Source organism: Triturus cristatus, chromosome 6 (genome assembly GCF_964204655.1).
Source record: "Triturus cristatus chromosome 6, aTriCri1.1, whole genome shotgun sequence".
NCBI lineage: Eukaryota > Metazoa > Chordata > Amphibia > Caudata > Salamandridae > Triturus > Triturus cristatus.
In genome coordinates this window covers 725,871,421-725,898,185 of record NC_140589.1, presented here as the reverse complement: position 1 = coordinate 725,898,185, position 26,765 = coordinate 725,871,421, and the positions used below count along the sequence as shown (strand labels likewise).

The following is a 26,765-nucleotide window of genomic DNA, read 5'->3' as shown; positions in this document are numbered from 1 at the left end:
TAGTTGTTGCATAGGACAGCAAAGCAGTGGACTGAGAAGGAGCACAATGTTGGCCCATACAGGTGAAAGCCCAGCACCTAAAGGATATGTCCTAGAGTAACAGATACTACTGTGGCTGGTGATGCTTACTCCGTATCCCAGCTCTTCGAGGTTTGCCCTTAAATGGCTGATCTTGCCTTTGAGACTGGCGAGCTGTGGGTCCTGCTTTGCAGTCACCGAAGGGAAGGTTGAGAAAAGCCAGGATCTAGAGTTACTTGACAGAAGATCATGGTGCCAGTCTTGGGAAAGTGGAAAGACCTGGCCAGACTAAGGGCTGGTTTGGTAGGCCTGGCAGCCATAATGGAGATCAGTGGTACATTTAGCCAGCTTGATCTTTACAGTGAAGTTAAGTGGAGTTCATGAAAAGCCCAGGATGACATGCAATGGAATTGAATAAGGGGGCCCTCTTCACTGAGCTTGTAACGTCAGGAAAAAGCCTGAAAACGGAAAAAGTGGATGAACCTACATTTTTGTCTGTCAGGTGTTCCAAACCAAAGGCAAAACCGACTAACCAAGATCCCTCATGTGATTCAGATGTTTGGGAACACCTGCTGAAGGCAGCTGAAGGACTGAATCATGTATCCCTAGGATGGAAAACAAGATGAACAAAGTAAATGAGAGTTTTATCAAGTTAGAGAGACTATGGAATCATGCAAGGGAAAATTTGGAATTGGCCAAGAAATCAATCAATCAAGAGTTTATAAAGCGCACTACTTACCCGTGAGGGTCTCAAGGCGCTGGGGGGGAGCAACTCCAGATTAGTCGAAGAGCCATGTCTTGAGGTCCTTACTGAGAGTGTGCAGGGTTGGGGAGCGTCTGATGTTCACGGGGAGCTCATTCCAAGTCTTGGCTGCGATGTAGGAGAAGGCTCTCCCGCCTGTTCTGTTTCTGCGGATGTGGGGGACCTCTGCCAGGGCGAGGTCGGTGGAGCGGAGGCTCCTTTTGGGTACGTGAAAGGATACTCTCTTGTTTAGGTATTTGGATCCGAAGTTGTTGAGGTATTTGTAGGCGTGGGTGAGGAGTTTGAAAGTGACCCTCTTCTCTACGGGGAGCCAGTGGAGGTCTCGCAAGTGTTGGGTCATGTGTTTGTGACACGGAGTCCCGAGGACGAGTCTGGCAGCGGTGTTCTTGATGGTCTGGAGTCTGTGTAGTAGAGCTCTGTTGATTCCTCCGTATAGGGCGTTGCCGTAGCCCAGTCTGCTGGTATGAGCGCGTGGATGACGGTCTTTCTGCAGTCGGGGGGATCCATTTGAAGGACTTGCGGTGGATTTGCAGGCAGTTGAAGCTGGTGGAAGCGACAGCGTTGATCTGGCGGTTCATGGAGAGGGAGGAGTCGAGGATGATGCCAAGGTTTCGTGCATGGTCTGTAGGAATGGGTGGATTCCCGAGGGCGGGGGGCCACCAGGTGTTGTCCCAGGCGGAGGTGCAGGGTCCGAGGATGAGGATTTCGATCTTTTCTGAGTTGAGCTTCAAACAGCTGTCTTTCATCCAGACTGCCACGTTCTTCATTCCTTCCTGGAAGCAGAGTCTGGTATCTTCGGGATTCTTCCTGAGTGAGAGGATGAGCTGGGTGTCGTCGGTGTAGGATACAATGCTGAGCCCATGGTGTCTCACGATTGCGAGGGGGGCCATGTAGATGTTGAAAAGCGTGGGGCTGAGTGATGATCCTTGGGGTACTCCGCAGTCGATATCGATATCGGTGGGTTTGGAGATGAAGCGAGGGCGTCTGATCCTCTGGGTTCTGCCGGAGAGGAAGGATCGGATCCAGTCGAGGGTGGCTCCTTGTATCCCCGCGTCAGGAAGTCTGGCTGCGAGAGTGAGGTAAGACACAGTGTCGAAGGCTGCGGAGAGGTCTAGAAGGATGAGGTATGCGATGTGACCCTGGTTGAGTAGCATGTGGATGTCATCAGTGGTGGCGAGGAGGGCGGTCTCTGTGCTTTTCGTTGCTGCGGAATCCAGACTGGGAGGCGTCTAGGATGGAGTTCTCTTCGATGAAGGTGGTCAGCTGGATGTTCACGAGTCTCTCGGTGACTTTGGCTGCAAAAGGGAGGAGAGAGATGGGCCGGTAGTTTTTCAGGTCAGTTGGGTCGGCCGTGGGCTTCTTGAGGAGGGGTTTAACTTCCGCCCATTTCCAGTCATCTGGGAAGATGCCGGACATGAAGGAGGCGTTGATGGTCAGACCTAGTTCGGGTGTGATGGCGGCCCTGTGGAATATGTGCGGTGGGCAGGGTTCCGTTGGGGCTCCTGAGTGGGTTTTCTTCATGGTAGCGGTGATGTGTTCGCCGGAAGTGGTATTCCAGGTCATGATGGTTGGCTTATCGGCGGCAGTAGGGGGGAGGTGGTGTCCGGCGTCCTATTTCTGAAATTGTCGTAGAGGGCCTTGATCTTCAAATGGAAGAATGAGCTGAGCTTGTCGCAGAGTTCCTGGGAAGGTGTGACGTCCGTAGCTTCGCTGGGGGGTTTTGTGAACTGCTGTATGACGTTGAACAGTTCCTTGGTGTTGGTCGCGTTGGTTTGGACTTTGTCTCTTATGAAGGTCCATTTGGTGTCTTTTATGCGCTGGTGGTATTCCTTCAGGGCGCTCCTGTGGTTGTTTGGGGTTTCCGTGGTTTTCAGGTTTTGCCAGGTTTTCTCTAGGTGTCTGCAAGTGCGTCTGGCTTCATGTAGTTCTGTGGTGAACCAGGTGGCCTTCAGAGGGCTTTGTTTGGCGGGGTGGCGGAGTGGTGCGAGTGTCGGCGCAGCGGGAGATCCAGCGGTGAAGTTCTGTGGCTGCGAAGTTGGTGTCAGTTGTGACGCTGGGGGGGTCTTGGAGGTGGGTAGTGATGAGGAGGTCCTCTGTAACTTTGCACCAGCTCCTTTGTGGTGGTTGCAGGGAGGCTTGGGTGCGGTGGTGGTGTTGAAGGTGTAGTGGACGCAGTGGTGGTCCGTCCAGAGGGGCTGGGTGGTGTGGCTGAAGCAGATGTTTGTTCCTCCCACGAAGATTGGGTCGAGGGTGTGTCCAGCTCTGTGTGTGGGCATGTTGAACATCTGCTTCAGTCCGAGGTTGTCATAGTTGTCGAGGAGAGTGATGGAGTCGAGGTCGTTGCGGTTGTCGAGGTGGAAGTTCAGGTCCCCGAGTAGAATGTAGTCCGTGGAGGTGATTGCGTGAGGTGCGGTGAACTCGGCGATGGTGGTTGCTGACTGGGTGCGAGGTCCTGGCGGTCTGTAGATGAGGGTGCTGCATAGCATGGTCCTGGGGCTGGTTTGAATCTGGAAGTTGAGGTGTTCTGTGTTGGAGTGGGGGTCACTCGTGCTGGATGTGGAGAGTCGGAGGGGGGTCTTGTGTGCAACGATGAGTCCTACTCCTGGGCGGTGAGGGCGGTCCTCTCTCTGGATCTTGTAGCCATCAGGGATGGCAGTGGCGATGTCGGGCTGGGGGTGGCGTTGGTCCAGGTTTCTGTGAAGAAAGCGACATCAGGCGAGAGGGTGTCGATCAGGTCCCAGATCTCTACGGCGTGTGGGTGCAGGGAGCGCACGTTGAGGAGGATGCATGTCAGGGTGTTGGTGGTGCGTGCGTCCGGCGGGCCTTCGGCGGTAGTGGCGTATTGTCGATGGTGAAGGATCTGCGGCAGGGTCTGCACGAGAACTGTCCATGGGTGGTGTTCGGACGGATCTCACGCAGTCGTGTGTCTTCCGGGGTTGAGAGCGTGGAGTGTTGTAAGGTCGTAGCGGAGGGGCCTGGGAGAGCCAGGGTTCCTGGTCACGGTCGGGTCGCGCGCAGACGGGCGCAGACGGGCTTGCCTTAGGCACGCCAGCAGCACGCCCGCTACGAGCGACGCACAGCGGCCGCCATTAAATAGGGGAGGGGGAGGGACTGTAGGTAGGGAGGCGGGAGCAGGGTCTGTGACAGTGGGAGGGGCCACTGGGCAACAGTGGCGGGAAACAAGGCAGAGCAAAATGCAGAGCAAAATGCTAATGGAAAACAGTAATACACAACACAGGAATTAAATGCAGAAGCAGTGATTATTGAGACTATGAAACGCTGAGGAGGTCAAGTGGGCACAACGAGAGAAATACCGGAGCAGCAAGAGCACGGGCTGCCGGCACGAACCCTGGAGGCAGAAGGGGAGGGCTCAGGATGCGGAGCTTTCACGCAGAGCTGCTGGGGAGAGTGCTTGGGCTGGACTGAGGTCTAGGTGGTCACACGCGTTCCCCCGCAGCGGTCGCCATTAGGTAGGGGAGAGGGGCGGGACTGTAGGTAGGGAGGCGGGAGTGGGGGCTGTGACGGTAGGAGGTGCCGCGGGGCAATAGCGGCGTGAAACAAGGCAGAGCAAAATGCAGAGCAAAATGCTAATGGAAAACAGTAAAACACAACACAGAAATTAGATGCAGAAAATGCAGAAGCAGTGATTATTGAGACTATGAAACGCTGAGGAGGTTACGTGGGCACAACAAGAGAAATACCGGCGCAGCAAGAGCAGGGGCTGCCGGTGCGAACCCTGGAGGCAGAACGAGGGCACAGGAGGTGGCGCTTTCACGCGGAGCTGCTGGGAAGAGTGCTTGGCCTGGACCGAGGTCTAGGTGGTCACACGCGCTCCCTGCCGCGGTAGCCATTAAGTAGGAGAGGGGGGCGGGACTGTAGGTAGGGAGCGGGGGCTGTGACAGTGGGAGGGGCCACGGGGCAACAGCGGCGGGAAACAAGGAAAGACGATGATCAACTGATTTTTTTTTTTTGTGTCAAAAAAGTCAAGTGTTATGTGCAGGGCTGAGTACATTGGGGACCACATCAAGTGGAATCAGAATAGAATTTTAGAGCTCCCGAAATGAGTTGAGGCGACTCTAGTGTTTTCTGTGCCAGCATTTCTAATCGAGAATCAATAAAAAAAAAATCCCTTCATAAAATACTTTTTGCAATGCAATTATAACAAGCATCAGCAGAGGCAATATGTCCCCTCTTTGAGACCCATTCGCCTTGTCAATGGTTCTTAGTCATGCTGTACAGTATCCTGATGCTATTCAGACCAGCTAAATACGGAAAAAAAAACTGTAATGTGGTCGGCCACATCATTTTGTAGGTATGGAGGGCGCAAGTGAGTGGGAACAACACGCAGGGTGCAGATGGGAACAGACAACGCATTTTTGGGAAAGAGAAGCAATGGGAGGCAGAAGGAGGGCCCAGATTGAGGGAAGCAACACAGAGAGAGGGTGGTTGGAGGATAAACAATGGGCGACAGAGAAGGAGTGCATGTGTTGGGGAAAGCTGAACAGAGGGCAGGGGGATGGAAGTCACATGGAGAAAGGGGGTTGGGAGGGAAAGCAACAGGCGAGAAAGCAACATGGAGCAGCCGTGCAGAAGCACACAGGTGGGAAAGCAATGCAGGACATAGGAGGCAGCACAATATGGAGATGTGCGGATAGTAGCACATGGGTGACAGAGAGCAACACAGTGAACATGAGGAGAAAAGTACATGAAGGGGACAGTAGTGCTTTAAATGCAAGTAGTGCAAGCATAGAGGTCAGACAATCAAAAGAAATGGTAAAGAGGCTATGCTTCATGGGAGGAACAAACACAAGATTGACAAGCTAGGAGACAAATAAGAACCAATGGTAAGTAGTGGGTGGGTACTAAGCTTCCTGTATGTTCTTGGTAAGCCCACGATATGTCTTTCTTAACCGGACAGCTACACATTTCCGTTAAATCGGATATGTAGGTAACCAGTCATGCAATAATTAATGGAATGTAAATGAATAAATATAAATTGTACGACCTGACATACATTTTTAACGGGGCAATGACAATCTTGTTGTAGACCTCGACTAGTGGGAAAACCAAAGGAGCATCACTGATTGGCATTACAGGGCCTGAATGAAAAAGGCCGGTTTAAAACTTGTTGACAAAACATTATTCAAGGTATTAAAAATACTAGGATTCAGGGACTGTGCATGTGAAATAAAATTTAAGTATTTAACTAAATAAGACAAGATAGAAGTAAACATTGATAAATTCAGAGACCAGTTGACAAAAAAACTATATTTTCTAGTACATAGGTGCCCGCAAATATTTCTTAAAAAAACAAAGTAAGCTTTGTGGTTTGACTCAGTTCCCCACTGATGCGGTGTTAAACAAACTAGCATTGATAAAGCCGACAGGTTTGGGTTTAGTGCTAAGGCATGGAGCATTTGCACATTGGGGTGAGGCACACAGGAGGGAGCCCGCAGTAGCAGAGAGGCAGGTCTATAGATGTAAAGTAATCTCTTCATCGAGTTCAATACAGACGTTCAAGTGTAACCGGAATGATGCACCCAAAAACCTGATAGCATTAGGTGAGAGATGAATAGTATTTCTGTAAGCACAAATGGGGCTATATATTTTATTAAGGTGGATACGCCTTGAAGCTAATTATAAATATGGTAACATCTGTCACACATCTACTAAATGCAGGGGCAATCCACAAACCCTGTGTTCGCACCTTGTGATCTGACCTACGCACCATGGCACATAGTCTCTACCCCACTGATGCTCAAAGTACGGCTGCACGGGGCCCCCATGGTCAACTGTTTACTCGACTCAGCATTAACAATAAAACTATGTTAAATAAACAGGCAAGGATTTATTCAAAGGCTAATTGGTGTTAAAGAAAGCAAGTAAGTAGGGAGTCCTCCACCGCTTAATTTTTAGAAAACTTTAATCTTTTAAGACATTTTGCAGCAAAAGTGTAAAACTACATCAAAGTCTCTTCAATATTCAAAAAGTGCATTGAATTAACATGCAGAACCGTGATAGATTTCATACATGAATTTAGAAACATTAATTCTTCCCCTCCCAACCTGGCAACAAAGCCAATTGTGAATTTAGAGGCAAGTCAGTTGTTATGTGCCCTCTTTGAACAACATTTTAGTTTAGTAAATCAAACACAGGAGAAGGCTTTGTACAACGCACATCCTAAGGTCATGTAATTCAAGATCTTCTTATATGAGATAATGGACAAAAAGGAGGGAAAGTTACATTAAACAATTGCCTAGGATCACACAATTTGGTAATGTTGGGAAGCTGGAATTAATCACAATTTTTTAGGTCTTGCCTACGCAGCACGCATGCGCTGCATAGGAGGGCCTTTAGTTGTCGTTCTTCACATTTTCAAGCAGTGCACTCGTGCTTGTGGCGGCATCCACCTTGCGGGAGCGTGCAGCGGCGTGCGACAAGCACGAGTGCAGTGCTTGAAAAAGTGACGACTGCGCGCAAGCACGCACACTCTCACGCACCACTCCCGGGCTTGATAAGAGTTTAACGTGTTTTCTCAGGTGCGTTGTAATCCTTACCCATTGTGCTGTCTATCTTAATTGAATTACTTTAAAATGAAATCAATTAATATAAATTAGCAATGACGAGCACAAGCACGAGTGCTTTAAAACAGCTGCTACTTGTGCTCTTTTGAAAGATGGGAAATTACAGGTTTTCAGAACTTCTCTATAATTGTTTCTTTTATTTGTTCTACATGTATTTATTTGCATATAATAATGTAGTATCCTCAGAGCATTAGGAATAGCCACAAATCATTAAACTCTGCAAACATGTACGGGTTTTATTTTCGAACCATTGTCACAATGAAAGTTGAGCTTTAGAGTACTCACCCTAACTGCAAATGCCTTGCATTAATGACTGACTCACTCTCACTGACTATCACACTCTCACTGACACTCTCACAGACTCTCACACTCTCACTGACATTCACACTCACACTGACTCTCTCACTCACACTCTCACTCTCACTGACTCACACTGACTCTCACTCTCACTGACAGACTCTCCCACTCTCACTCTCTCACTGACTGACCCTCCTACTCTCACTCACTCACTTTCTCTCACTGACAGACTGACTCACTCACTCTCACTGACTCTACCACTGACTGACTGACTCACTCTCCCTGACAAATTTTCCCACTCTCTCTCACTCACTGACTGACTCACTCTCACTGACAGACTCTCACTGACTCTCCTCCTCTATCCCTGGCTGACTCACTCTCTCTCACTGACAGACTCACTGACAGACTCTCACTGAGATTGACTGATTCACTCTCACTGACTCACTCTCACTGACTCACTCTCACTGACAGACTCTCACTGACTGCCTCTCCCACTCTCTCACTAACTTACTCCCAAAACTCTCTCTCACTGACTGACTGACTCACTCACTCTCACTGACAGACTCTCATTGATAGACTTTCCCACTCACTGATTGACTCTCCCACTCACTCTCACTCACTGACTGACTCACTCAGTCTCACTGACTGATTGTCACTGACTGACCAACTCACTCTCACCGACTCACTCTCACTGACAGACTCTCACTGACACTCTCTCACTGACTGACTCACCCCCACTGACTGACTCACTCTCACTGACTGACAGAATCTCTCTCACTGACTGACTCACTCTCAGTGACTCACTCACTCACACTCTCACTCACTCTCACTCTTTCTCACTGACTGACTCTCCCACTCTCTCTGACTGACTGACTCTCTCACTGACTCACTCTCACTGACTGACAGAATCTCTCTCACTGACTGACTCACTCTCACTGACTGACTCACTCTCACGGACTGACAGAATCTCTCTCACTGACTGACTCACTCTCACTGACTCACTCACACTCTCACTCACTCTCACTCTTTCTCACTGACTGACTCTCCCACTCTCTCTGACTGACTCACTCTCTCACTGACTCACTCACACTCACTGACTCACTCACTCTCACTGACTCACTCACTCTCACTGACAGACTCTCACTGACTAGCTCACTGTCTCTCACTGACTGTCTGACCCACTCTCTCTCACTGACTGACTCTCACTGACAGACTCTCCCACTCACTCACTGACGGACTCTCCCACTCACTCTCACTCACTGACTGACTCACTCTCACTGATTGACTCACTCAGTCTCACTGGCTGACTCACTGACTCTCACTGACTCACTCTCACTGACTCACTCTCACTGACAGACTCTCTCACTGACTCTCCCACTCACTGACTGACTCATTCATTCTCACTGACTGACTGACTCACTCCCACTGACAGACTCTCACTGACTGACTCACTGTCACTGACTCACTGTCACTGACAGACTCACTCACTCTCACTGACTGACTCACTCACTGACAGACTCTCACTGACTGACACTCTTACTGACAGTGAGTGAGTGAGAGAGAGTGGGAGAGTCTGTCAGTAAGAGTGTCAGTCAGTGAGAGTCTGTCAGTGAGTGAGTCAGTCAGTGGGAGTCTGTCAGTCAGTGAGAGAGTGGGAGAGTCTTTCAGTAAGAGTCTGTCAGTGAGAGTGAGTAAGTCTGTCAGTCAGTGAGAGTGAGTCAGTCAGTGAGAGTCTGTTAGTGAGAGTGAGTCAGTCAGTGAGAGTCTGTTAGTGAGAGTGAGTCAGTCAGTGAGAGTCTGTTAGTGAGAGTGAGTCAGTCAGTGAGAGTCTGTTAGTGAGAGTGAGTCAGTCAGTCAGTGAGATAGAGTCAGTGAGTGAAAGTCAGTCAGTGAGAGAGTGTGAGAGAGTCAGCGAGTCTGTCAGTGAGAGTGAGTCTGTCAGTCAGTGAGAGTGAGTCTGTCAGTCAGTGAGAGTGAGTCAGTCAGTCAGTGAGAGTGAGTCAGTCAGTGAGTGAGAGTGAGTCAGTGAGTGAGTGAGAGTGGGAGAGTCTGTCAGTGAGAATGAGTCAGTGGGAGTGAGTGAGTCAGCCAGTGAGACTGAGTGAGTCAGTCAGTGAGAGCGAGTCAGTCAGTGAGTGAGTGAGAGTGAGTGGGAGAGTCAGTGAGTGAGAGTGAGTGGGAGAGTCTGTCAGTGAGTGAGACAGAGTGGGAGAGTCTGTCAGTGGTGAGTGAGTGGGAGAGTCTGTCAGTGATAGTCCGTCAGTGAGAGTGAGTGAGTGAGTGAGTGAGAGTGAGTCAGTGAGAGTGAGTGAGTCAGTGAGAGTGAGTGAGTCAGTGAGAGTGAGTGAGTCAGTGAGAGTGAGTGAGTCAGTGAGTGAGTGAGAGAGAGTGGGAGAGTCTGACTGACTCACTCTCACTGACTCACTCACTCTCACTGACTCACTCACTCTCACTGACTGACTCACTCTCACTCACTCACTGACTCACTCACTCTCACTGACGGACTATCACTGACAGACTCTCCCACTCACTCACCACTGACAGACTCTCCCACTCTGTCTCACTCACTGACAGACTCTCCCACTCACTCACTGACTGACTCTCACTCTCACTCACTCACTGACTGACTCGCTCTCACTGACTGACTCACTCAGTCTCACTGGCTGACTCACTCACTCCCACTGACTCATTCTCACTGACAGACTCTCCCACTCACTCTCACTCACTCACTGACTCACTCTCACTCACTCACTGACTCACTCTCACTGACTGACTGACTCACTCTCACTGACTGACAGACTCACTCTCACTGACTGATTCACTCTCACTGACAGACTCGCTGACTCTCTCTCACTGACTGACTTTCACTCACTGACTCACTCTCACTGACTGACTCTCACTAACAGACTCTCACTGACTGACTCACTCTCACTAACAGACTCTCACTGACTGACTCACTCTCACTAACAGACTCTCACTGACTGACTCACTCTCACTGACAGACTTACTCACTCTCACTGACAGACTCTTACTGAAAGACTCTCCCACTCTCTCACTGACTGACAGACTCCCACTGACACTCACTCTCACTGACAGACTCACCCATTCTCCCTCACTGACTGACTGACTCACTCTCAATGACTGACAGACTCACTCTCACTGACAGACTCGCTGACTCTCTCACACTCTCTCACTGACTGACTTTCACTGACTGACTCACTCTCACTGACTGACTCACTCACTCTCACTAACAGACTCTCACTGACTGACTCACTCTCACTAACAGGCTCTCACTGACTGACTCACTCTCACTGACTGACAGACTCACTCACTCTCACTGACAGACTCTTACTGAAAGACTCTCTCACTGACTGACAGACTCCCACTGACAGACTCGCTCTCACTGACAGACTCTCACTGACAGACTCACCCATTCTCCCTCACTGACTGACTGACTCACTCTCACTGACTGACAGACTCTCTCTCACTAACTGACTCTTCCACTCTCTCTCACTGACTGACTCACTCACTCTCACTGACTGACTCTCCCACTCTCTCTCACTGACTGACTGACTCACTCTCTCTGACAGACTCTCTCTGACAGACTCTCTCTGATTCACTCTCTCTGACGCACTCTCTGACTCACTCTCACTGACAGACTATCACTGACAGACTCTCCCTGACTGACTCTTCCACTCTCACTCACTGACTGACTCTCCCACTCACTCTCACTCACTGACTGACTCGCTCTCACTGACTGACTCACTCAGTCTCACTGGCTGACTCACTAACTCCCACTGACTCATTCTCACTGACAGACTCTCCCACTCACTCACTGACTGACTCACTCTCACTCACTGACTGACTCACTCTCACTGACTGACAGACTCACTCTCACTGACTGATTCACTCTCACTGACAGACTCGCTGACTCTCTCACACTCTCTCACTGACTGACTTTCACTGACTGACTCACTCTCACTGACTGACTGACTCACTCTCACTAACAGACTCTCACTGACTGACTCACTCTCACTAACAGACTCTCACTGACTGACTCACTCTCACTGACTGACAGACTCACTCACTCTCACTGACAGACTCTTACTGAAAGACTCTCCCACTCTCTCACTGACTGACAGACTCCCACTGACAGACTCACTCTCACTGACAGACTCTCACTGACAGACTCACCCATTCTCCCTCACTGACTGACTGACTCACTCTCACTGACTGACAGACTCTCTCTCACTGACTGACAGAATCTCTCACTGACTGACTCACTCTCACTGACTCACTCACTGACAGTCTCTCCCACTCACTCACTGACTGACTCACTCACTCACACTGACTGACTCTCCCACTCTCTCTCACTGACTGACTCACTCACTCTCTCTGACAGACTCTCTCTGATTCACTCTCTCTGACTCACTCTCTGACTCACTCTCACTGACAGACTATCACTGACAGACTCTCCCTGACTGACTCTTCCACTCTCTCTCACTGACTGACTCACTGACTGACTCTCTCACTGACTGACTCACTCTGACAGACTCTCACTGACAGACTCTCTCTCACTGACTCACTCTCACTGTCTCGCTCTCACTGACAGACTCTCACTGACTGACTCTCCCACTCTCTCTCACTGACTGACTCTCCCACTTTCTCTCACTGACTGACTCTCTCACTAATTGACTCACTCAGTCTCACTGGCTGACTCACTGACTCTCACTGACTCACTCTCACTGACTCACTCTCACTGACAGACTCTCTCACTCTCTCACTGACTCTCCCACTCTCACTGACTGACTCATTCATTCTCACTGACTGACTGACTCACTCCCACTAACAGACTCTCACTGACTCACTTTCACTGACAGACTCTCTCACTGACTCACTCACTCTCACTGACTCACTCACTCTCACTGACTCACTCACTCACTCTCACTCACTCACTCTCACTCACTCACTGACTGACTCACTCTCACTGACGGACTATCACTGACAGACTCTCCCACTCACTCACCACTGACAGACTCTCCCACTCTCTCTAACTGACTGACTGACTCTCACTCTCTCACTGACTCACTCTCACTGACTGACTGACTCACTCTCACTGACTGACAGACTCTCCCTGACTGACTCTTCCACTCTCTCTCACTGACTGACTCTCTCACTGACTGACTCTCTCACTGACTGACTCTCTCACTGACTGACTCACTCTGACAGACTCTCACTGACAGACTCTCTCTCACTGTCTCGCTCTCACTGTCTCGCTCTCACTGACTCAATCTCACTGACAGACTCTCACTGACTGACTCACTCTTACTAACAGACTCTCACTGACTGACTCACTCTCACTGACTGACAGACTGACTCACTCTTACTGACAGACTCTTACTGAAAGACTCTCCCACTCTCTCACTGACTGACTCACTCACTCTCACTGACTGACTCTCCCACTCTCTCTCACTGACTGACTCTCCCACTCTCTCACTGACTGACTGACTGACTCAATCTCACTGACAGACTCTCTCTGATTCACTCTCTCTGATTCACTCTCTCTGACTCACTCTCTGACTCACTCTCACTGACAGACTATCACTGACAGACTCTCCCTGACTGACTCTTCCACTCTCTCTCACTGACTGACTCTCTCACTGACTGACTCTCTCACTGACTGACTCACTCTGACAGACTCTCACTGACAGACTCTCACTGACAGACTCTCTCTCACTGACTCACTCTCACTGACTCGCTCTCACTGTCTCGCTCTCACTGACTCAATCTCACTGACAGACTCTCACTGACTGACTCTCTCTCATTGACTGACTCTCCCACTCTCTCTCACTGACTGACTCTCCCACTTTCTCTCACTGACTGACTCATTCTCACTGACTCACTCTCACTGACAGACTCTCACTGACTGACTCTTCCACTCTCTCTCACTGACTGACTCGCTCTCACTGACTGACTCTCCCACTCTCTCTCACTGACTGACTGACTCACTCTCACTGACTTACTCTCACTGACACTCACCCACTCTCTCACTGACTGACTGACTGACTCACTCTCACTGACATACTCTTACTGAAAGACTCTCCCACTCTCTCTCACTGACTGACTCTCTCACTGACTCTCTCTCACTGACTGACTCTCACTGACTGACTGACTCTCGCTAAAAGACTGACTCACTCTCGCTAAAAGACTGACTCACTCTCACTGACTGACTATCCCACTGACTCACTCTCTTTCACTCAATGACTAACTAACTGACTCACTCTCTCACGCTCATTCACTCTCACTGACTGACTCTCACTGACGTACTGACTCTCTCACTCTCACTGACTGACTGACTCTCTCACTCTCACTGACTGACTGACTCTCACTCTCTCACTGACTCACTCTCACTAACTGACTGACTCTCACTCTCACTGACTGACTCTCTCTCACTGACTGACTCTCTCACTCACTCTTACTAACTGACTGACTGACCTTCACCCTCCTGTTATTTATGCCCCCCCATAACAAAACAAGCATTGGCATAGCCAATAGGTCTCGCCTTTTGGACCTTCTAAGTGTTTAGCCATGCAACAGTTGATGCTGTTGTACCAATGATATTGTGCTGCATAACTAAATACTTACTCCAGTATTGGAACTTTCATAGATTCCCATAGCTTATATCATTCCCCGTCGTCCGTATGGGAGTCTCGGTAAATAAAAAATAACATAGCAGTAGGTACAAAAAAGAAGGAAAGGCCTAGGCCTCATCACATTTTGTAGCATATTCACCTCTTTTTGTAAAAGAGACCAAAATAAAGCAACAACCAATCAGAATAGCCTCACCCCACAGAACCCTCCTCAGAGAACCTCAGAGCCTCAGATTTTCTACCGCACGTTGTGCTTAGGGAGTCTCCTTTGAGCTCTGCTCATTTCAACTATATTCTACTGTTTTTTCAGCAGATTTTTCTTCAGAATTGTTGGATTTTTCTGTTGGAATGTCTGACAAGGAGAAAAAAGCTCTTTTCTAGGCTTGTTCCACCTGTGGCAAGAAAAGGTTGTATGTGGAGGACAGGCATAAAGACTGCATATACTGCCTGTATCCGGACCACAAGGCTCAGGACTGCAAGATCTGCCGCGCCTTTTCTACAAAGACTCTCCGGGACCGTGAGGGTCGGCTTCTCACCTGGCTCCACAAGCTGAAGTCAAGGAAGGAGACACTATCAAGCGATAGCGATGATTCTTCAACTGCCACTTCATCCAGAAGGTCAGTGAAGAGGGGTAGGGCTTCCCCTTCCCCATCTACAGACCGTCACGCAAAGGCCTCAAAAAAGACCCCCGTGAGTCTGAGAGCCGGAGCCTTAGCGAATCTCCTCACCATGGTGCAAAGAAGAGCGAAGGACTACCTTCTGCAGGAGCGGTGACAAAGACTGATAAACATTTTAAAAAGCCTTCTTCTCTGTCATCTGAGAAGTCTGACAAGGCTGGTCAATCGCCGACGAAGCTAAAAAAGACTCAGTCGATGAAGATTTCAAAGGTACAAGTCAAAACAGTTCCACCGTTGACGGGCTCGTCGACGGTGCCTTCAAGTCTCCATCCGTCGACGCTGGTGTTGACGAGCTCGTCGACGACGATGACCATTCCTTCAACGTCGACGAGGGTGTCGACAAAGGTGTCGGCGATGGTGTCGACAATGATGGCTTCAAAGTTGATGACGTCGACGAGAGCTTTGACGACGACGACAGTGGGAGTGTCGACTGTCTCGTCGACGACAGTGTCGACGACGCCTATTTCATCGTCGACCATATGCTCGTCGTCGATGGACCTCTCGTCGACGACGATGATTTCTTTTGCTTCTCCACCATCAACGACACCACCGCCGACGTCTTCGTCGACTGAGAAGATTACCATTTCTTTGAAGAAAATCACGCCGGACATAACTTCTCCAAGAAGGGTTACCCCTCTGCCTCCCGCACTGTTGCCGGAGGAGGAAGACGATTCTGAGGGTGAGGATGAATCTTTTGGCTATGCTAATAGCCCTTCACAGCTTCTGGTCAAGTGCCAGGACACTGATTCTGAGGTTTAATACCTTCATGGGCACTCTTATCAGCACCCTTTTCAACGTCAGGAAGACACTAGACAGGAGATGGTTTCTGTACCTTCTTCCCTCTTGACGGATCTTCAAGACATGTTACAGAACTATAGGAGGAGATTCTCCCAGCCACCTCCTCCTTCACTTCCTTTGACGCAGAATGTTTCTGCTCCACCAGCTCGTTCTGTGTCTTCGCCAAGACATCATCCCAGATGATTTCACAACCGCAATTTACCAGTCCAGTCTCACATCCGGTGGTTCCAGAGTTGCAGATTGATTCCTTGGACGAGGATCAGGGCGATATCATCAGGCCGGACCAGGCTACTGAGTGGGATGATTATGTTATTCTGGACCCAGCTTCTCCAACACCCGATACAGCTGATTCTCCCCCGGCAGACATCGGGGGGTTTCATAAATTGATGGAGAGAGCTTCAGGCAGATTTAAACTCCCCATGCCCTCTGTTCCAACTAAATGCTTTCTTTATGATTTTAAAGAACCTTATAGGAAGACTGTCCGTTCCATTCCTATTGTCAGCCATGTCTGGGAGGAAGGTCTTAAGGCAATGAAGAATCCGGCTACTGTCATTCCAGTCTTGCCATGTCTGGAGAAAAAATACAAGGCCCCTGATGACAGTCCAGCATCCTTAACAGGTCAACCGAAACCGGATTCGGTGATATCTCAGGCGGCTCAGAAGAAATCACGTAATCCTTCAGCGCCTCTTACTACTCCTCCGGATAAGGAAGGCAGACGCCTAGATAATGCTGGGAAAAGATTTTCCTCGATGGCAAGTTACGATCGTCAGATGTGGTGTGAGCTCTCACCATATCTAGACCAGCTGCCTCAGGAGAACAAGGTGGAAGCAAAGGAGATCTTGCAAAAGGGAGAGGTCACATCTGCTGAGATTATTGACTGCGCAATGGACATTGCCACGACGGCTTTCCGTTCGCTTGCAGGCGCAGCTGTTCTTCGTCGCCAAGGCTGGCTGAGGGCGACATGGTTCCGGCCGGAGGTCCAGAACAAAATCCTGAATCTTCCGTTTGATGGGGAGGCATTATTCGGTAAACATATTGATGATACCCTCCAAAACATCAAAAAGGATACGGAGACCGCAAGATCCTTAGGAACCCTACAATATCGAAAGGTTCCTTTCCGTGGGGCCAGAGGAAGGAGTACTACAACCTACAGAGGTTCTTTCCAGCAGCAACGGTGTCCTTCTTATAATTCAGCGCCTCAGTCTTATCGCCCTTCTTGCTATCAAAAACAAGGCCAGACCTCTTCTTTCTCTAGGTCTAACTCAAGAGGAAAACAGAATCGCCAGGGGCGTGACACCTCTAAGCGACAATAGCGGCGTGCTGGCTCTTCCTGCCGTACCCCCCTCCGCGACAACATCTGTGGGGGGAAGGGTATCTCAATACCTCCACAATTGGCGATGGATTACATCAGACCGTTGGGTACTCAACATCATCCAATATGGCCATACACTGTAATTTGTGCATCTTCCACCTTACAAGCCCCCTGCCGCCATGCCTTCGAAACATCTGCGTCTTCTGCGGCTCGAAGTTCATCAGATGCTCCTCAAAGGAGCTGTAGAGCCGGTCCCTTTTCCTCAGAAGGGAGAGGGTTTTTACTCAAGATTTTTTCTGATCAAGAAGACGCTGAAAAAATGGCGCCCCATTTTAGATCTCAGGGAGCTAAACCCCTATCTCATAAAGCAATCCTTTCGGATGGTGTCTCTCCAGGACATTTTACGTCTACTCAATCCGGGGGATTTTATGGCCACTCTCGATCTCCAGGATGCCTATTTTCACATACCCATTCATCCAGCCCACAGGAGGTTTCTACGGTTTACAGTAGGCAAGACCCACTTTCAGTTCAGGGTTCTTCCCTTTGGACTTCGGTCTGCTCCAAGGATCTTTACCAAGGTGTTCGCGCCGGTGGCAGCTTTCCTCAGGAAGCAGCATTTTCAAGTCTTTTGCTACCTGGACGATTGGTTGCTAAAGGCCCCGTCCAGACACACAGCCGAGGAAACAGTCGATGCATGTACACGTCTGTTCAGCAATCTGGGCCTGATCCTCAACAGGGAAAAGTCATCTCTCTGTCCGTCCAAGAAAGCAAGATTCCTAGGAGCCATTTTGGACACGACTCTCAACAAAGCTTCTCCATCCCTCGAAAGGCAAGGGAAACTGATGTCCATGGCTCAGTTGTTGAGAAGAAAAAGGTGTCTTTCAGTTCGCCATTACAAATCCCTGCTAGGAACAATTTCCTCTTGCATTCCTTTGATACCTCACTGCAGGTTACGGATGCGTTCACTTCAGGGACAGCTCGACCTACAATGGCGACAAGTGGACGGTTCCTTCGACGACAGGGCAATGATCACTCCGGCTATGAAAAAGGCCGCCTTGTGGTGGACGATGGAACAGAATATATCCCAAGGTCAATCCTTCGTACTCGATCCAGCTCCTCAAGTTGTAACTACAGATGCCTCGCTGGAAGGCTGGGGCGCGGTGTTACAATATTTGCATGTAAGCGGTCATTGGTTACCACAGCACCACCTTCTTCATATCAATCTCCTGGAACTCAGAGCGATTCGTCTGGCTCTTCGGGCTTTTCTTCCACGGCTGCAAGGTTCAACGGTTCTTGTCCGCACGGACAACAACACAGCCATGCACTACATAAACAAAGAAGGGGGTACAAGATCTCTTCCGTTGTCACAGGAAGCCCAGAGGATTTGGAGGTGGGCTATCTTTCACAGGATATCTCTGAAGGCAGAACATCTTCCAGGAATACTAAATGAAAAGGCGGACATGCTCAGCAGGCTGTCGTCAGTCAGCCACGAATGGGAACTGAACCAGACTGTCTTGCAGGAAATCTTTCACCGGTGGGGCAGACCTGCAATAGACCTCTTTGCAACTCCAGAGAACAAAAAAATGCCTGTTTTACGCCAGCAAGCTACACCATCGAGGATCGCTGGGGAATGCGCTTTCAATAGCCTGGTCAGGCGCATTTGTATACGCTTTTCCCCCATTCCGTTGATACCCAGAGTACACAGGAAGATCAAAACGGAACCGTGCAAGATGATCTTAATAGCTCCAGCTTGGCCGAGGCAGTTTTGGTTCACGGAGCTTCATCTTCTCTCCCTGGTCCCTCCACGGCCGCTAAGGATGATCCCAGACCTTCTCACGATGTCCCAGGGCCAGATCTGGCATCCGGACCCTCGCTCCTTACACCTAACAGCATGGCTCCTGATCAGCGAGAGTTTCTTGGGCTAGATCTCTCGGAGGAGATTAAGGAGGTGCTTTCTCAGGCCAGGGCTCCGTCTACTAATAAGACATACCGTGTAAAATGGAAGAGATTCTACATCTGGTGTCAGCAGGAGGGTTTTGACCCTTTTACATCTCAACCTCACCAAGTTCTTCCATATTTCATGTCTTTGGCTAAAGCGGGGCTGGCATTCATCCATTAAGGTTCATTTGGCGTCAGTTTCTCGTTATAGACGCACTGCATCTGGTCCTTCTCTTTGGTCAGCCAGGATTGTCAAGCAGTTCCTCAAAGGTCTCTTTAGAGTCTTTCCTCCAGGGAGGCCTCTGCCTCCTATGTGGCATTTGAATTTGGTTCTCACCCAGCTGATGAAGCATCCCTTTGAGCCGATGAATCGAGTAGATTTGAAATTCCTTTCCTGGAAGGTAGCACTTCTACTAGGGCTCACATCTGCAAGAAGGATGGGGGAATTACAGGCTCTGACAATCCAGGAACCTTTACTACAATTCAAGAAAAATACAGTAATCCTAAGGACTAACCCGAAGTTCATACCTAAGGTGCCTTCGGATTTTCATTTACATGAACCGGTGATCCTTAAGGCTTTCTTTCCTCAGCCATCTACGCCGGCGGAAAGATCACTCCACTCTCTGGATGTGCAGAGAGGTTTGAAATTCTATCTGGACTGTACTAAAGATTTCCGAAAATCTTCTCAACTTTTTGTTTCATTTAGCACTCCCCGCAAGGGCTTGCCCCTATCCAAGCAGGGTATTGCTCGGTGGGTGGCCAGTGCTATAAGTTTTTGTCATTCAGCAGCGGGCAAACCCCTGGAGGGTAGAGTCCGAGCACATTCTACAAGGCCCATGGCTTCTTCTACGGCCCTCTTTGCTGGGGTCCAGATCAAAGATATCTGCAGGACTGCAACTTGGAGCAGCTCGCACACCTTCACAAGACATTACTGCCTGGAGGCCTCGATACAGGAAGACACGGCTGTAGGCCAGGCAGTCCTGAAGAACCTCTTCCATTGAGTGGTGAGCTTTCCTTTCTTCCCTCCTTCCTCTCTTTCTTATTGGCACATTTTGGTTTTGGAATTATATGTATATTTACTTTTATTCTTCAATGTTATTGCACTGTTTTTTAATATAAGGAGAGAGCAAAATGTGCTTCTGACTGCTAGCTACTCTGATACAAGCTATGGGAATCTATGAAAGTTCCAATACTGGAGTAAGAAGACAAGTTGTAACTTTGGTTCTCCAGTATTGGTAACTTTCATAGATTCCCATGCGCCCACCCTCCTCCCCTGGGAAAGCTAAGCCTTCAGTATGTTTTTGTTATTCTGTTACACAACGGCTACGAAAATCTGAGGCTCTGAGGTTCTCTCAGGAGGGTTGTGTGGGGTGAGGCTATTCTGATTGGTTGTTGCTTTATTTTGGTCTCTTTTACAAAAAGAGGTGGATATGCTACAAAATGTGATGAGGCCTAGTCCATTCCTTCTTTTTTGTACCTACTACTATGTTATTTTTTATTTACTGGGACTCCCATTCCGACGACGGGGAATGATACAAGCTATGGGAATCTATGAAAGTTACCAATACTGGAGAACCAAAGTTACAGGTAAGTAACTTGTTTTCTTATAAGGTCCCAAAGGTGAGACCTATTGGCGATGCCAATGCTTGTTCTAGTTTTACATTGTTCAGTTAAGCCATTAGATGTATATGCTTAGCTTCCTCTACACACACCGTACTGGCACCCCTCTGGCATTAATACGGCCCTCGGTCATTTTGGCCCCTAGGAAAATGTTTGAGAGTACCCATGCTCTACCCAAACACACAAAGTGAGTATATATAACAGCAAGCACTCCATACCTGTGCATCTGTGTGTCCTGGGACAAGCAGTACTCCTGGTCTGTTCGATGCATCAGAAGTACCCAGGACCATGCACCCAAGTACACATTGCCAAGCAGCACCCAGTATCCAAGACTCTGACACCAGCAGCCACGACACAGCACTCCAGTATCCTTACTGTGCTCCCGCTGTCAGGCATTATCCAGGGTTTTGGAACCTGGCATATGGTTGCAGCATTCAGGAAATTCCATTTCATCACCAGACTTTGGTTCAGCAGCATGTGCCAGAAGAAACTAGGGGTACTGGAATGTGGGAACAGCATACAGGACTCTAGTTCCCTAGCCCCACAACTCTTCCCACAATGCCACACAGCACTTAGTCCAGCCTGCGGACACTGTAGTGTACCATCTAGACCCAAACATCCTGTCACAGCGCTATGAATTTCTATATTACTAGCCAAGCTCATGGTATTCCTTCTCATAGTTATCGCGTGGCCTCATTCTACTTCATTGTGCAGTTTTTGTATAGCGAATGGCTGCCCGGAGGTCTTCCAGCGCTGCACCAGACAACATAGAATATCAGGAGCTGTAAACAGAATTATTCCCTGAAACGACAGGTCTTCAAATCTTTGCGAAAGGGGAGTTCATGCTCCAAATGGCGCAGTTCGAAAGGTAAAGAATTCCAGAGTTTAGACACCAAAAAAGAAGTGAAGAGTCCACCCCAGCGAGATCTACGGATACTGGGGACCTTCAGTAAGTGAGCAGAGAAGGATTTAAGAAATCTCTCAGGCAAATATGGGGAGGCTAATGATTGTAGCAGTGAGGGGCCTTTACTGTTAATCGCCCTGGGCATAGTGCAGTGAGACTTAAACTGAACACAGCGTTCCACTGGGAGCCAGTGAAGGTTCCTAAGAGCCCTTGTGACAGGCTGTTGTTTGGGTATCTTTATCAGAAGTCGGGCCGCATTCTGTGCTGTCTGCAGGCTTTTGATCACATAACAGGGTAAACCAAGATACAGGGCATTTCCATAATCCAGGTGTGATAACACAAGTGCCTGTATGATCAGTTTTCTGGCTGTAAATGGAAAGTGGTTAAGAACTTTCCTCAGTAAGTCTCAGGATAACATAGCAGCTGGCAGAGAGGTTCTTGGTTTGATGGCCCATTGTAAGGTTAGGATCCAGTGATCCATATAATCTAATCTGTGAGAGCTTTAACCAGGCCTGGCTGATTCATGCTTGAATTTGAGCACATAATTACAATGCTAAAAACAAAACTATACGTTCTAGAATGTATGTATCAGCGGCTAAGAAGCCTCATGTGTTTGAAGGTGTTGCAAATGATTTATGACTATTCAGAAGCCATGCTTTAACCTTATTATTTCTGTCGCATTGAAGATTGCATTGCTGCTGACCATGCTGCAACCTTTTCTGAGTGAGCGGAGCTTGAACATCAGCAGTTATCACAGTGATTGTCCCACAAGCCAACTGACTAGAAACAGTTGTCCATCACCATCCAACTCATGCCCGGTCAGTTAATAGGTTTTTTGTACGCAGCACCAGTAGCCAAATAGGTAGGCCCGTAAATGAGAATCGGGTGGGACCAGTGAAGTGACATATTTAGCTCCTTCTCAGATGCAGTTGCCCTGGGCACAATCGAAGAGGGAGGATTGTGGATACAGTTCTGGTCCCTCAGCAGACGGTGTACATGTGAAGTGAAGCGATATTCACATGAGTGAACAATTTGGCACTTTTTCCAGGATCATTAAAGCTGATGTGCCCAAGAGCACTTTGCACATAGCTGCAAAGTGGCCTCCAGCAAATGTGTACAGGCTAGAATTTTTTAATCCATCCTGACGAAGTTGAAAAGAAGCCTACGTTTTCTTCCTATTTCATTTGTTGGCTTAGGCTCTCCAGGATCACTTCATCCCTCGCATGCCAAAACCTTATTTACCAGTATCTTTCCGAGAGCATCCCAGGCCTGTTAACCTTGCTATCATATTGTCACAATTACAGTAACTGACTTCAAAGTGAGAGTGTTTATATTACACAAGAACACATTCATTTTTGATAGGCATGGAGAGATTAAGAGATTAGGTGATTTGCCCAGGATCACAGGATGTTGAGTCGACGCCGAGACTCAAACCTGGTTCCCCAGTTCCAAAGTTGGCAGCTCTTGCCATTATACCACATCCTCTCCTCGAGTGCCGCTCCTACACCTTAGGCCAAGTGCCCTGCTCCACTTCACTAGCAACATCATTGTAGGCAGGTGCGTGTCGTGCAGGTCTTGGGTGACAACAGCAGCAGTCAGCAGTGGACTTGAGCAGAGAACACCTGCCGAGATGTCTGTTCATGAAAACTATCGAACGCTCTCTAAGAGCAAGGACTCGATGCCCAGTGGGGCAGCAATCCTGCCTTCCAATCGCCCTCATCCAAGGGCTCATAATACTCCATCAATGTATCTCAGATCTTCACGTTAATGGAAGCTTTGTCAATAGAGCATTAGAAACAATAGCACCAGGGTGCAGCAGTTTCGGGCTCCACTGCATCCCAATAAAAGTTCTGTTTCACTATCCAGCTAATGGCAGGGGACCCATTTCCGTTGCCTGGACCTTGAAAGTTGACCGTGCTATATCATTGCTGAGGGCCCAATGAGCATGTGTTTTTTGATAAATTTTATTTCAGTTGGTGATGCTGGTCCTCTGTAAGAGCACTCTACACTCATAAACTATTTTAAGCAAGGTTGATCTTGGAGATGTGCTGTCTTCCTGCCATAGAGGCTCCTCTGCACCTGGCAAGTTGTTCTGCATTGCTCTCTGGATGCAAAGGCCTCGGAAGGCAGGGTGGCTGGGAGTGCCGTGTTTACTAATATCGAATGATAGTGCGGTGTCAGGAATCTTAGAGGGCAACTGACAGAGCCATCAGGGTCTCAGGAAAGAGGCACCTGAGATCACATGCGCAGCTCCAGTTCTGCCTCAGGGGGGCTGAGGTGTCCCACCTCTGTAAATGACCACCTATAACACCACCAATAGTGTGTACCTCGTTTCCTTTCTTTTTTTCCTAGTTTTATATAGGGGGTACTTGACCCGAAGGTATTGGAGCACTTTACATGAGCATCAGTTACATTACACAAGGATGCATTCTTTTTATTTTTTTGTAGGCATGGAGAAATTAAGTGATTTGCCAAGAATCACAGGATATCTGAAAGAGACTATTAGTTATAGATTCCTTACTTTAGAATTACCCCCAGGCGTCAGACTGGATCCAGAGAATTTTTCTTCTGCAGTACCCCTGCGCGTCTGTAGGTGGCGTCGGTCGACTCCACGTTCGTCGTTGGCGTCGTGATCATCGGAATGATGTTGCGGTATCTACTTAGATGCCGCCCCTGCGCGCTGACATCAGTCCTTTCTTTTTATGCGCCAGCCAGTGCAGATCCGGAGAGATCGGTACCCTTAGTCACTTTTTGACTAAAGTTTTTCAAAATTTGTCGACATCTTTTTTTCGAGTCGTTTGACTCCTGGTGCACGTAGGGATGTCACATCGAGATCACATGTGCAGCTCCAGTTCTGCCTCAGGGGGGCTGAGGTGTCCCACCTCTGTAAATGTCCACCTATAACACCACCAATAGTGTGTACCTCGTTTCCTTTCTTTTTTTCCTAGTTTTATATAGCGGGTACTTGACCCGAAGGTATTGGAGCACTTTACATGAGCATCAGTTACATTAGACAAGGATGCATTCTTTTTTTTTTTTTGTAGGCATGGAGAAATTAAGTTATTTGCCAAGAATCACAGGATATCTGAAAGAGACTATTAGTTATAGATTCCTTACTTTAGAATTACCCCCAGGCGTCAGACTGGATCCAGAGAATTTTTCTTCTGCAGTACCCCTGCGCGTCTGTAGGTGGCGTCGGTCGACTCCACGTTCGTCGTTGGCGTCGTGATCACCGGAATGACGTTGCGGTATCTACTTAGATGCCGCCCCTGCGCGCTGACATCAGTCCTTTCTTTTTATGCGCCAGCCAGTGCAGATCCGGAGAGATCGGTACCCTTAGTCACTTTTTGACTAAAGTTTTTCAACTTTTGTCGACATCTTTTTTCGAGTCGTTTGACTCCTGGTGCACGTAGGGATGTCACATCGACGTACCGGCTTCAAACGTTGTGTCTCCTGTCACAAATTGAAGTCGGTCACGGACCCACACCTCATGTGCCTCTGTTGTCTGGAGCATGACCAGGACCTGAAGTAGTGCTCTGACTGTCGGGCCATGAACCTAAAGTCTTTGCGGGAGTAGTCCCGAAAGCTTCTGGAGGCCTGGCAGTCACCTCCATGCCGCTCGAGGTCCCTGTCAAGAGGGAGGTCGCGGGACCGGTCGCGGAGTCACCACCACCATTCATCATCGAAGCCTTCGTCTTCGGGTAAGTCAGAGAACAAGAAGCACCGTCTCTCTTCGCCTTCTGCCTGTCCGTCGGTTGACGCGACGTGGGATGCAGAAGGTAGAAGAGCCTTTGGCTCTTCCCGCAGAGCAAGTTGGGACGGCTCCGAGCTCCCCTCCCTTCCCGGGAGCCGAAGCGTCCCTTACCAAGCTTTGTGCATTTTACGAAGCTCTCCACTACATCTTTGGGCACCCTGACTCCACCGGCGTGCCTTCGGGCCCCACGGACTCAGCTGGGGGCTCTAGGACTTCGATGCCGGCGACTTCGGCCTCGGTGCTGCAGGGCCCCCAGGGAACCAGGCCTGGATCCGGATTGGCACCGGTCGAACTTACGACACCTCCCCCGGCGCCGATCCCTCTGACGACACCTCTGCCACCTGCGACGCCGACAGTTGTGTCCCCGGCTGTCAACCCCGGCCTCCACTTGATAAGGACACAGAACCGGACTGGAATCGTGGGGTACTTTTGTACCGTTGTTCATCACTGGCATTCCTTTTCGCCCTGAGTGGCATCCAGGTGAGGATGAGGAGGACTGGGTGGTGTCTGTTGACCCTTTGACAAACCAGCTAGAGGAGCCTGTAGGAGAGTAGGGTCTGCTATCCTATGGTCACCCCAAATTTTTGCTTTTGCTTCACTGGTTTTATGACTTAGTGTGGCTGTGGGCCTGCTAATCAGACCCACAGCCCTGCTGCTCTCTCCCTAAATTAATGCCAATGCACACTAGGTGCATTACCAATTGGAACTGGTTCACATTATTGGACCCTGTAACAGTGTACCCCAGGTACCCAGGGCATAGGTGTATCCAAGGCCTACCAGGGGCTGCAGCATGTATTATGCCACCCCTGGCCTGGCCTCACTATTTGACACAACTGGCTGATCACTCAGCTGGGGTAAGTTGGTGTAATCACCTCTTACTTAAATATAGTATATCTATATCTAACATATATCTAACATATATGGACACATGGTAACCTATCAGTCACTCCTATGGCAGGCCTTAACAATCCTGGAGGCAGAGTGCTTGGTATCATGTGAGATGGTGCTCTGGCATGAGCTGAGCCTGTCTGCAGCTTTCGGAACAACGTCCTTTAGCTGTTTCATGATATTGCCATACCATATACTCTTAAGTGCATTATGTACCTCGCGGTCAAATGTTAACTTTGGTTTGGCTTTATGAAAACATGTCGAGTAAGGTGTCATACGATTTGGAATACTACCCCCTCGTCAATTCTGGCGACGGGGGTAGCATTCAACCCTTCTAGAGGGACACGACATGTACCTAACCTGAAACCCAGGTAAAGTTAGACAGAGCCTCAGCATCACAAAATGGATGCTGCCACCACAGACACACGTCTGCCCTCCTGCTGCTGGGAGTCCTTCCAGCTTGGGAGGTGTGGACAAAGGGTTTCCTGTCAGGGGAGGTGCTTGCACCACCCCAGACAGGATTTTGTGTAGTGGGTTAGGGAGGGCTGAATAGATTGAGACA

The 26,765-nt window shown here is 49.1% G+C and overlaps 1 protein-coding gene across 1 annotated transcript in view; it reads left to right on the top strand.

Moving 5' to 3' along the window:
• PRDM1 (PR/SET domain 1) overlaps positions 1 to 26,765 on the top strand; it is a 346,876-nt gene that overhangs the window by 4,473 nt on the left and 315,638 nt on the right. The window lies entirely within an intron of this gene.